Source organism: Rhinoraja longicauda, chromosome 9 (genome assembly GCF_053455715.1).
Source record: "Rhinoraja longicauda isolate Sanriku21f chromosome 9, sRhiLon1.1, whole genome shotgun sequence".
In the NCBI taxonomy this organism is placed as follows: Eukaryota; Metazoa; Chordata; class Chondrichthyes; order Rajiformes; family Arhynchobatidae; genus Rhinoraja; species Rhinoraja longicauda.
In genome coordinates this window covers 34,459,986-34,472,702 of record NC_135961.1, presented here as the reverse complement: position 1 = coordinate 34,472,702, position 12,717 = coordinate 34,459,986, and the positions used below count along the sequence as shown (strand labels likewise).

Genomic DNA, 12,717 nt, shown 5'->3' with positions numbered 1-12,717 from the left:
CACTTGGAACAGCGGATACAGTACATTATGTTGGAGGAGGTGCAAGTGAACCTTTGGCTCACTTGAAAGGACTGTTGGGATCCTTGGTCAGAGTCGAGGGAGGAGGTATAGGGACAGGTGTTGCATCTCCTGTGGTTGAAACATGTCAACCCTAAACGTCACCCATTCCTTCTATCCAGAGATGCTGCCTGTCCCGCTGAGTTACTCTAGCATATTATGTCTATCTTCGGTATAAATCAGCATCTGCAGTTCCTTCCTACAGATATTGAGTATAGAAGTTGGGAGACAATGTTGTATTTATATAAGACGTTGATGAGGCTATATTTAGAGTATTGGATTCAGTTTTGGGTACCATGTTACAGGAAAGATGTTGTCCAGCTGGAAAGGTTGCAGAGAAGATTTACAAGGATGCTGCCAGGACTCGAGGTCCTGAGCCTTAGGGAGAGGTTGAGCAGGCTGGGACTCTTCCTTTGGGCGCAGGAAGATGAAGGGTGATCTTATAGAGGTGTACAAAATCACGAGAGAAATAGATCGGATGAATGCACAGAATCTTTGTTCCAGAGTACGGGAATCAATAAGTCAAGTGGGACCAGTGCAGATGGAACATGTTGGTCGTTGTGGGCAAGTTGGGCCGAAGGGCCTGTTTCCACAATTTATAACTCTATGACTAATACTTGTGTAACTGAACTCTGTCTCTGTCTACATTCCTCCTAACTTGGGAGCCCTCAATACAGCCAGTGAACCCAAGGTCAACGGAGCCTCACAAATCCTGTTGGGTTTGATTCTGGTCAGGTATCTGTTATGTCAAATCTTTCAGTGTTAGATCGTACCATGGTACAGCAGGTCAGCCCATTGCTTTTTCAGTTCATCTCAGAACTGTGGTCGGCAATGGCCCGCCTGTGGGGGTTCAGCTCCATCACACCACGGCCTATCATCCGCAAGCTAATGGCCTGGTGGAGCGGTTCCACTGTCATCTCAAGGCTGCGCTGAAGGCGCAGCTCACGGGCCCGGAGTGGATGGACGCATTGCCGTGGGTTTTGTTAACAAGTGCTACAATGCACTACGATTCTGATAACTATATTCTGCACTCTGTATCTTATCCATTGCTCTATCTATTGTTCTTGAGTTTGAATTGAGTCATGAGTCAAGAGTGTTTTATTGTCATATGTCCCAGATAGAACATGAGATTCTTACTTGCAGCAGCACGACAGAATATGTAAACATCGCACAATGTAAACAATATAACAAGAGATAAAAAAGCTCAGTGTGTGTATACAGTATATACATACAAATACACACATATATATAGATTATATATACACACATATATATATAGAACATATGTAGATCATATATATATTATTTATTCACAAAATGCTGGAGTAACTCAGCAGGTTATATTATGGTGCCACCTAGGGGTCAAACCACTTACTGATCGCACCTTCCTCACCAGAAATGGAATGATCACATGACAGGGAGATAACAGTTGACAGTTGGAGATGACAGTTGACAGTTGGAGATGAGAAGCTTAGCTCGAACCCTCGAGTGAACAGACGTGTGGTGCTCCTCTCAACAGCAACTAGCACCTAACTGTTCTCCTAACTAAGCGCGCGTGTGTTCAACCACTGTTTTATTAATAAAACTTGTTTGATTTACAACTCTTGGTTTACTACAATATATCTATATAATATGTATGTATATATATATATATATATATACACTCACACATACGTACACAAAAAAACCCCCAATAATAGTGCATTGATTGTATATATGTGGTATAACTGATCCCTTTGGACAGCGTGCAAAACAAAGCTTTTCACCTGACAATAATTTAAAAAACCTAAACATAAACCTAAACAGGACTCAGTTGTTTGTTGTCGAAATGCAACAAAATATGCACTGATTAACAGATTTGGCACCAGTGGTAGACTGGGAAGCTGAAGTTTAATTCAACAGAACTAAGGAAGAAGGACCTTGGGCATGAAGGCAGAAAGTTTGTGCAAAACAATTAGTTTAGTTTCGTTTAGAGATATAGCATGGAAACAGGCCCTTTGGCCCACCGAGTCTACATTGACTATCAATCACCTGTCCACACTAGTTCTGCGTTATCGCACTTTCTCATCCTCCCTTTACACATTAGGGGGCCATTTACAGAGGCCAATTACCCAACAAATCTGCGAGTCTTTGGGATGTGCAAAGAAACCAGGAGGAAATCCACACAGTCACAGCAAGAACAGCAAGTTCCACAGAGACAGCACCATGCTCAGAATTGAAGCAGGGTCTCTGGTGCAGTGAGGCAGTAGTTCTACCAGCTGCGCCACTGTACCGCCCATGTACTGCCCATTAGGGTTAGTTAGGGTTAATCACTGCAATGCACAGACCCTTCAACTTTCTGCAAATGTTATGATCAATATACTTTAACTGGCTTTCTATGACTAACTGCTAGCTTGATTGTGTGTGCAGGAACACTGCAGTGCCACAGATATTGACTGAGCCCAGGAAAGGAGCGATAGCTTGCAATGGGAGATGTGGTGGATTCTGAAGCAGCCAGGCGGTCACAGGAAAGAGAATGATAGAAATACTAACCACTAATCCCAAGTAAGACTTTATTTAGAAAGGCTCTAGCAACCTTCAATGCCAGTTTCCACCAGGGTAATAGACTAAAGAAGATGATGATTCCTATCAGTATTGTAACATTTGGTGTATTATTTAAGCCATTCGGTACATTATTATGCAGCCTAGTCCATCATACAGACCAACCAACCGTCTATTAACACCATCTACATTCACGTTTCCTCAGAAAAGCAGCTAACATAATCAGTCATCCCACCCTTGTCATTCCTTCTTCTCTCCACTCCTGTCGGGCAGTGGATACAGAGGTTTGAAAGCGCACACCACCAGACTCAGGAACAGTTTCTTTCCCCCCTGTTATCAAGCTTCTGAATGGTCCTTCCACAAGCTAGGGTACTGTCCAATTCAACTCTACCCCATTGCGTACATTGGACTTTGTCTATGGAACTGTTGCGCTACAATGATGAGAAGTATATTCTGCACTCTTTTTCTTTTCCTTTGCTCTACCTCTTGTATGAGTTTGGCTTTATTGTATTTATGTGTAGTATTATATGATTTGTTTGGATAGCATGTGAAACAAAGCTTTTTACTGTACCTGTGTTCATGTGATGATGAATAAGCCTAAATATAATTATTTTACACCAACAATATTGCTGTGAAAACGAAGGATGTGGGCTTAAATCCTGCAAAAGCACCCACCATTATAAAATACTCTGGCTTAGTTTAAACAGGCCCTTTGGCCCACCGAGTCCTTGCCGACCAGCGATCCCCATACACTAGCACTATCCTACACACGAGGGACAATTTACAATTTTTACCGAAGCCAATTAACCTTTGGAATGTGGGAGGAAACCAGAATAGCCAAGGAAAACTCACAAGGTCACAGGGAGAGTGTACAAACTCTGTTCAGACAGCACCCATAGTCAGGATTGAACCCGGGTCTCTGGCGCTATAAGGCAGCTCTACCAGCGGCACCACCGTGCTGCTATCAAAAGGTTTGTTCAACAGCTCTGTCTCTCATGAAAGAGATTTAAGAAATAAGTAATTTATTGTAGCGACCATAGGGATTGGTCCTGAGAGTCGAACCCTCGGATTGGCCAGCAAGGTCAGGTGGCGGTTTTGGCGCCCAAAACCAGTCAGTGGGAAGAGAACTTCGAAGCGAACAGTTTGAGTTAATGGTTGTCTGCAATCTCGTTTGTTATACTTTGTAATTGAATATTGCTGCCGCAATAAACTTCTTTAACAAAGAACAAGCCTCCAGACTCGCCATATTGGTGACCTTGACGTGATCTAGCCGATCATCTACCATGGAGGGACAAGACGCCCCTTCTTCGGTTCGAACGCCCGGCGTACCGAAGCTAAACGCGGTCAGCGTTCATCTTCCTCCGGTTTGGGCACATCAGCCACACCTTTGGTTTGCCCATGCTGAAGCGCAGTTCCACCTGAGAAACATCTCGGTGGACGAGACAAAGTATTATTACCTGGTCAGCGCCCTACCGCCGGAGACGTCCGCGCGGGTGATGCAGTTCATCACTTCCCCTCCGGCAGAGGGCAAGTACGAGGCGCTGAAGGTACTCATGCTTCGAACCTTCGGATTCAGTAGGCATGATCGAGCTGAGAGGCGTATGCACCTACCGGATCTCGGAGATCGGCTGCCGTCCGCCCTCATGGCCGAAATGTTGGCGCTGGCAGGTGAGCACAAGGATTGCCTCATGTTCGAGAGCATTCCGAGAGCAACTTCCAGAAGATGTTAGGCTTATGCTCACGGATTGTTCTTTTAAGGACCCCATGGCATACGCGGAGAAAGCCGATGCGCTCATGGCGTCGAAATCGAAAAAACACAGTTCGATCAACAGGGTCACGGCACCATTGGGCAGCCCGCAGCGGCACCAAGATGGCGCCGCGACTCCCGCCATTTCTCCGAAACCCCGCCAAAAAGATCCGCACAACCGCGGCTGGTGTTATTATCATCTGCGATGGGGTGGAGAAGCCCGCAACTGCCGCTCACCTTGCACCTTCTCGGGAAATGCCTCGGCCGATCGTACATAGAGGCAGTTGCGATTGGCCAGAACCGACGCCTCTACGTCAGAGATCGATTCACGGACACAGAGTTCTTGATCGACACGGGAGCCATAGTCAGCATCGTACCGCCGACCGATCTCGAAGCCCTTCAGCCAATGGAATGTTGGCCTTCATAACAAGAGGAGTTGAGTATAGGAGCAAAGAGGTCCTTCTACAGTTGTACCGGGCCCTGGTGAGACTGCACCTGGAGTACTGTGTGCAGTTTTGGTCTCCAAATTTGAGGAAGGATATTCTTGCTATGGAGGGCGTGCAGCGTAGGTTCACTAGGTTAATTCCCGGAATGGCGGGACTGTCGTATGTTGAAAGGCTGGAGCGATTGGGCTTGTATACACTGGAATTTAGAAGGATGAGGGGGGATCTTATTGAAACATATAAGATAATTAGGGGATTGGACACATTAGAGGCAGGAAACATGTTCCCAATGTTGGGGGAGTCCAGAACAAGGGGCCACAGTTTAAGAATAAGGGGTAGGCCATTTAGAACGGAGATGAGGAAGAACTTTTTCAGTCAGAGAGTGGTGAAGGTGTGGAATTCTCTGCCTCAGAAGGCAGTGGAGGCCAGTTCGTTGGATGCTTTCAAGAGAGAGCTGGATAGAGCTCTTAAGGATAGCGGAGTGAGGGGGTATGGGGAGAAGGCAGGAACGGGGTACTGATTGAGAGTGATCAGCCATGATCGCATTGAATGGCGGTGCTGGCTCGAAGGGCTGAATGGCCTACTCCTGCACCTATTGTCTATTGTCTATTGTCTATTGTCTATTGACCTACCCTCATCGCGGTCAACGGTAGCCCCATCCGCACGTATGGTACGCGGACAATATCTCTGTCCTTAGGCACCCGCACGTACGAATGTTCGTTTATCGTCGCGGAAGTCGGTCAGGCGATCCTGGGCGCAGATTTCCTCTGGGCCTTTTCGCTAGTAGCCGATGTCCGAAGTAAAGGCCTTCGATCCTCCGCTAGCAGCGATGAGCCCGCTGCTCCACCACCTGCCTCCCCGCCCAGCCCAACTGTTCAGGCCGTTGTCGCGGCCTCCGACCCGTATGCTGCGGTCCTGGCTGAGTTTCCGGAGCTGCTCGTTCAGCGTTTCGACGCCCCTTCTGCAAAGCACGGCGTTGTCCATTACATTCCCACCGAGGGGCCCCCCGTTTTCACTCGGGCCCGGAGGTTGCCGCCGGACAAACTGATGGTAGCGCGTGAAGAATTTCAGAAGATGGAACAAATGGGCATTGTCCGTCGTTCCGACAGCTCGTGGGCCTCTCCAAAGCATCTGGGGGGTGGAGACCATGTGGAGATTACCGGCGCCTTAACGCCGTCACCATGGCAGACCGCTACCCCATACCGCACATCCAGGACTTCTCGTCTAGGCTGGAAGGTACCACGGTATTCTCCAAAATTGATTTGGTGCGGGGCTACCACCAGATTCCTGTGCATCCGGAAGACATACCAAAGACTGCCATGATCACTCCGTTCGGGTTGTTCGAATGGTTGCGTATGCCTTTCGGTTTGAATAACGCGGCACAGGCTTTCCAGCGGCTTATGGACCATGTTGGTCGGGGATTGTCTTTTGTTTTCATTTATTTAGATGATATCCTGGTCGCCAGTCGCTCGGAGCAGGAACACCTGGTCCATTTGCGGATCGTGTTCCAGCGGCTTCAAGACCACGGGCTCATCATCCACCCCTCCAAGTGGCAATTTGGCCTCCCCTCTATTGATTTCTTAGGACACCAGATCACCTCAGCCGGCGCCACTCCTTTGCCCGAAAAATTGGAGGCTGTTCGTGCCTTCCCGCATCCCACCACAGTAAAGGGGTTGCAGGAGTTCGTGGGGATGGTGAATTTTTATCACAGGTTCGTGCCGGCAGCGGCACGGATCATGCGTCCGCTCTTCCAGTGTCTCGCAGGCAAACCTGCCGAGTTGGAGTGGTCTGCGGCCGCTGAGACGGCCTTTGAGGCAGCTAAAGTGGCTCTGGCAGACGCCACCATGCTCGTCCACCCAAGCGCCTCCGCCCCCACGGCCCTGACGGTCGATGCGTCGGACGTGGCGGTGGGAGGGGTTTTGGAACAGCATGTAGATGGCAGTTGGCAGCCTTTGGCGTTTTTCAGCCGACAGCTTATTCCGGCTGAGCTGAAATATAGCGCCTTTGACCGAGAGCTTCTGGCTCTCTATTTAGCTGTCCGCCACTTTAGGTATTTTCTGGAAGGCCGCCCATTTGTGGCCTTTACTGACCACAAGCCATTGACTTTTGCTTTTTCGAAAGTGGCCGACCCATGGTCGGCCCGCCAGTAGCGGCACCTGACTGCCATCTCCGAGTTTACCACCGACGTCCGTCACATCGCGGGTAAGCGTAATGCCCTTGCTGATGCCCTGTCCAGGCCAGCCATTTCCCCAATTTCAGTAGTGGAATGCGAGGTAGATTTCCAGGAGCTTGCGGAGGCACAGCGCCTGGCAGACACTGCCTCAGTATACCAGTCCACCACTTCGGGGTTGAAGCTGGCCCAAGTGGCTTGCGGGCCGAAGGGCACAAAAGTCTGGTGTGATGTTTCCCTTCCCCGCCCTAGGCCGGTGGTGCCGGCCGCCCTCCAGCGCCGGGTGTTTGAGGCCATTCATGGGCTGGCGCACCCGTCCATTCGCTCCACCTCTGCCTTAGTAGCCGCTCGGTTTGTGTGGCATGGCCTGCGGAAGCAAGTAGCCGCTTGGGCCCGATCCTGTGTTCCCTGCCAGACCGCTAAAGTTCACCGACATGTCCAACCTCCGGTGCAGGAGTTTGCGGTCCCTGCGGTCCGTTTTTTCCATATTCACGTTGATTTAGTTGGGCCTTTACCTTCCTCCAGGGGCTACACTCACCTACTCACGGTGGTTGACCGATTTACCCGTTGGCCGGAGGCCTTCCCGTTGTCTGACACCTCCGCCGCCTCTTGTGCCCGGGCTCTGGCCCTCCATTGGGTGGCCCGTTTCGGTGTTCCATCCGTCATTACCACCGACCGGGGGTCCCAGTTCACCTCTGCCCTTTGGGCTACGCTAGCGGAGCTGTACGGTTCCCGGTTGCAGCAGACCACGGCGTACCACCCACAGGCTAATGGGCTCATGGAGCGGTTTCACAGGCAACTGAAGGCGGCCCTCAGAGTGCCCGGGGATTTCCTTCTGGAGTCCTCTGGTCAGCAGCCCTCGGTTCCGTCGGTTTTAGCATCCCTCCGGGCGCGAGTGGGTTCCCTGGCTCCGGTTCCTACTTCACGTCACGGGTGTCCCATGGTGCATGAACCGCCTGCCTTGAAGGTCTGTGAATTTGTGTTTCTGCGTAGAGATGCCCATCGTTCCCCGTTCCAGAGGGTCTATGAAGGACCGTTCCGCGTGTTTCGTAAAGGGACGGTCACCTTCACCTTGGATGTTGGGGGCAGGAGTGAGCTCGTCTCTGTGTCCAGGCTCAAACCTGCACACTTGGATCAGGACTGCCCTGTCCTGGTCGGCCAACCGCCTCGGCGGGGCCGTCCTCCTGCAATTCCACCTGATCCCGGACTCCCTGCTCCTGTGGTTCCTGCAGCCCCTCTCCTTACTCGATCTGGTCGCGAAATCCGGCTCCATGCTAGATTCCGTACCTCGGGTTCTGGGGGGTACATGTAGCGACCATAGGGATTGGTCCTGAGAGTCGAAACCTCGGATTGGCCAGCAAGGTCAGGTGGTGGTTTTGGCGCCCAAAACTAGTCAGTGGGAAGAGAACTTCGAAGCGGACAGTTTGAGTTAATGGTTGTCTGCAATCTCGTTTGTTATACTTTGTAATTGAATATTGCTGCCGCAATAAACTTCTTTAACGAAGAACAAGCCTCCAGACTCGCCATATTATATACTCATGGATGGATGCTTCTGTTTTTACTTCAACAAAGTGGAAAACCAACTTTATTTCAAAAAGCATAAATGGAGCCAGAGGACAGCAGAGATCATGATATGCCCTTAAATTGTCACTAGGTTGGTTGCAAAGCTATTGTGTTCAATGTCACAGAGAAAAATATAAAATGGCATTAACTTTTAAGCTGGTGCCTTTAACTGGCATTTAACTTTGCAGTTAACTTTACAGTTTAGTTTAATTTAGTTTAGAGATACAACATGGAAACAGGCTCTTCGGCCCACGGAGTCCATGCCAACCAGCAATAACCCATCACACTAGTTCTATCCCACGTGCTACAGAGGCCAAATGACCTACAAACCAGCATGTCTTCAGGATTTGGGGGAACCGGAGCACCTGGAGAAAACCCACGCGGTCACGGGGAGAACGGCTAACTCTGTGTAGACTGCACCCAAAATCAGGATTGAACCCGGGCCTCTAGCGCTGTAAAGCAGCAACTCTACAGCCGTGCCACTGTGCCACCCATTCTTAATCTGCATTTGTCTCTTCACATTCATAATATCTTCAGGAAGTTGTACTTTAACCTGTGTGACTCTAGATTGCCAGTTCTAAATGCCATAAATCTTATCTTCAGCAGATGACTAATCTCCTGCTTCATCCAGGGCTTCAGGTTGGGGAATATTCAGAATATTGTTGTAGGCGCACAAACACGTCCACACATTTGTTTGTGACATATTTATTCCGGTTCACTGATGGATCCTTGAACATGGCGGCACTGTGGCATAGACGTCAGAGACCTGGGTTCCATCTTGATCTCGAGTGCTGACTGTGTGCAGTTTGCACATTTTCCCTGTGACCGTGTGGGTTTCCTCCAGGTGCTCCGGTTTCCTCCCACATCCTAAAGACATAGGGGTTTGTCGGTTAATTGGCCTCTGGTTTTTAGGGAGTGGATGCGAAAGTGCGATAATACAGAACTAGTGTGAATAATACAGAACTAGTGTGATTGATGATTGGCGTGCACCCGGTGGACTAAGGGCCTGTTTCATGCTGTACCTCGACACTAAACTAACCTAAACTAATGGCCTGATCCACCAAATCGAAGCAGTCCTGTAACAACACTCCTCTGCCGACACTGATCATCTCTTCATTATCCTCGTCACAGTCTCTGTCGGACGGCAGGAAGCAGAAGCACAGCCAGGTGGTCAGGTGCAGCCAAGGGGTGGAACAACAGGCATCCCTGATGGTGGTATAGCAGTGGTGAGTGTGTTGGGTGCTCAGGTGTTCATGGTGTTGTGTGGATGGTAATTAGGCAGATACTTATTCAAGCCAGAGACACAAGGAACTGCAGATGCTGGTTTACAACAAAAAAGACACAAAGTGCTGGAGTAACGTGGCAGGTTGGACAGCATCTCTGGCCAACATGGATAGGTGATGTTTCGGGTCAGGACCATTCTTTAACTCTGTTTGACATCCCTAGTCATGATGAGGAAGATTTTGGGGTACATCATTTTGTGCCTGGCGATCGCTGTTTTCAATTCTTCAGTGTTAGCTTGACATCTACTTAAGGTGGGATATGGACTCCAGTCAGGATGATGGCAGAGAACTCTCGGCAGATAGAACAATGGGCACTTGATCGCCAGATGTTCTTGGTCAGGGAAGAAGGCTGCTATCTCCAACACCATGAGTTCATCATGAACCAGATGTGCTCACCTCTTCCTTTACCTGATGTCACCATCCAATCCATGTGGTGGACGGAAAACCCTCAGGCTGCACTGTTGTGTCTGGAGATTTGGGGATGAGCAATATCTCTATGAAACAGAGTACACAAGAGACCCTCATGTCCCTCATGCAACAGTCTTGATCTTCTGTCTTGGTCTCCAGCAAATATACATTGGCCAGAAGGATGCAAGGGAGGAGGCTGAGAGGTCGGCACAATGGCGCAGCGGTAGAGTTGCTACCTTACAGTGCCAGAGACCCGTGTTCAATCCTGGTTGTGGGTGCATAAATGTCTGTATGGAGTCTGCTCGTTCTCCCCATGACCGCGTGGGTTTTCACCAGGTGCTTCGGTTTCCTCCCACACTGCAAAGACATACAGGTTTGTAGGATAATTGGCTTTGGTAAAAATTGTAAATTGTCCCTAGTGTGTACGTGGTGATCACTGGTCGACGCGGACTCGGTGGGCCGAATGGTCTGTTTCCGCACTGTATATCTAAAGTCCAAAGTCTAAATGTCACATGCCCTGATGGCCAGTCCTACCTGAAGACCTCCCCATCAACCATATTTTCTAGCATACTTCGTTTTTGTTTTAGAGATACTGAGTGGAAACAGGCCCTTCAGCCCACCGAGTCTGCACCTACCAGCAATCCCCGTACACTAACACTATCCTACGCACTAGAGACAATGTACAATTTTTAGCAAAACCAACTAACCTACAAACCTGTGTGTCTTTGGAGTGTGGGAGGAAACCGGAACACCTGGAGAAAACCCACGGTCACGGGGACAAGGTACAAACTCTGTAGACAGCACCCTTAGTAAGGATCGAACCCGGGTCTCTGGCGCTGTAAGGCAGCAACTCTACCGCTGCACCAGTATGAAACCCCGATCTCCAGATTACAACCAAACTCACATCCAATGAGGTAATAGAAGTCTACTGAAAGAACAATTCTGCAGCCTCATCTGCTCTGGACTGGAACAGATCTCAGTGTTTGTGATAATGCTCTCCACACTGCATAAATACACTGTCTTGTGCAAAGGCCCTTGCATCCTGTAGCCAGGTGAAAACTCAGATCACTTAATCCTCTGCACTCCTCTATTTCTTCACCCATTTCATGCCTCCTCTCCAATGCATTGTTGACCATAATGAAGATAGGAAGATTTTTGATTGGACTTCCACAGGTGCAAAAATTTGCAAGTTGCAATTATCTTTGATTTATGTTGGCAACGTCCTGAGTTCCCAACCATCACAAAACAATGTCAACCAAATATTTCCTGTGCTATCAAGAAACAGCTACTAGCATTGGCAATCACAAGGGCGAGAGATCTTGATAACTCATGGCTGTAGAACTAAAGGATTGTTCTCTCAAACTTGATGCAGCTAAGCTATTTCAGTGGAGCCACAATAAAGTCAGATGCCTGGCAATTTAGAAATGACCAAATATATCTGCTTACCAAAAGCAGGAACAAAATCAATCAATCCAATTTGATACAGACCAAATGCAGGCAAATGGAATTCACTTGGATGGGGTATCTTGGTCAACAAGGACGAGTTGGGCTGAAGGGCCTGTTTCTGTGCCATTTGACTCTGACTAATTAATGTTCCATTAGTCCATTTTCAATCAACGGTAAATTGATGAAAGATATAAGGGCAGCACAGTGGTGCTGCTGTTAGATCCACTGCCTCACAGCAGCAGAGTCCTGGGTTTGATACTGACCTCAGGTGCAGTCTGTATGGAGTTTGTACCTGCTCCCTGTGACTACGCGGGTTTCCTCCGAGTGCTCCTGTTTCCTCCCACATCCCAACAACCTGCAGGTGTGTAGGTTTAATTGGCCTCTGTAATTACCCCTAGTGTGTAGGTAGTAGATATGAAAGTGGGATAACATGGACCTAGTGTGAATGGGTGAATGGTTGCCGTGGACTCGGTGGACTCGGTGGGCCGAAGGTCCTGTTTCCATGCTGTGCCTTTCAATCAGTCAATTATGTACTGTTATTATTGGCAATTATGCAGCAAGCATCTAAGAAAACAATGTTATGTTGGCTTTCATAGCAAGTGGATTTGAATACAGAATCAAGTAGATCTTGCTATAATTTTACATGAGATTTTGCTGAAAAAACATTTGGAGCATTCCGTACAGTTTTGATCTCCTGAGCAGAGAAAAAACATACTTGCAAAAGAGGCAATGAATCAAATTGATTATTAGGACGATGGGCGTACGGTATGAGGAGAGATAAGATTGACTAGGTTTGCATCATTAACGCTGAGAACAATGAGAGAGAAACTAGTTGAATTTTACGGAATTCTAATACTACTGGATATGGAGAGGATGTCTTTCTTAGTTGCAATATCTACATAGAACAGCACAGCACAGGAAGAGGCTCATTGGTCCACAATGTCCATGCTGAATATGATGCCACGATAAAGTAATCTCCTCTGCCTGCACGTGTCCCATATCGCTGCATTCCTCGTATATAAATGTCCCTATCTAAAACCCTATTAAACGCCACTACTG

At 48.6% G+C, this 12,717-nt stretch overlaps 1 protein-coding gene across 1 annotated transcript in view; it reads right to left on the bottom strand.

Moving 5' to 3' along the window:
* The window catches only part of mocs3 (molybdenum cofactor synthesis 3), a 121,437-nt gene that overhangs the window by 72,554 nt on the left and 36,166 nt on the right, over window positions 1-12,717 (bottom strand). The gene's annotated exons all lie outside the window — the stretch shown is intronic.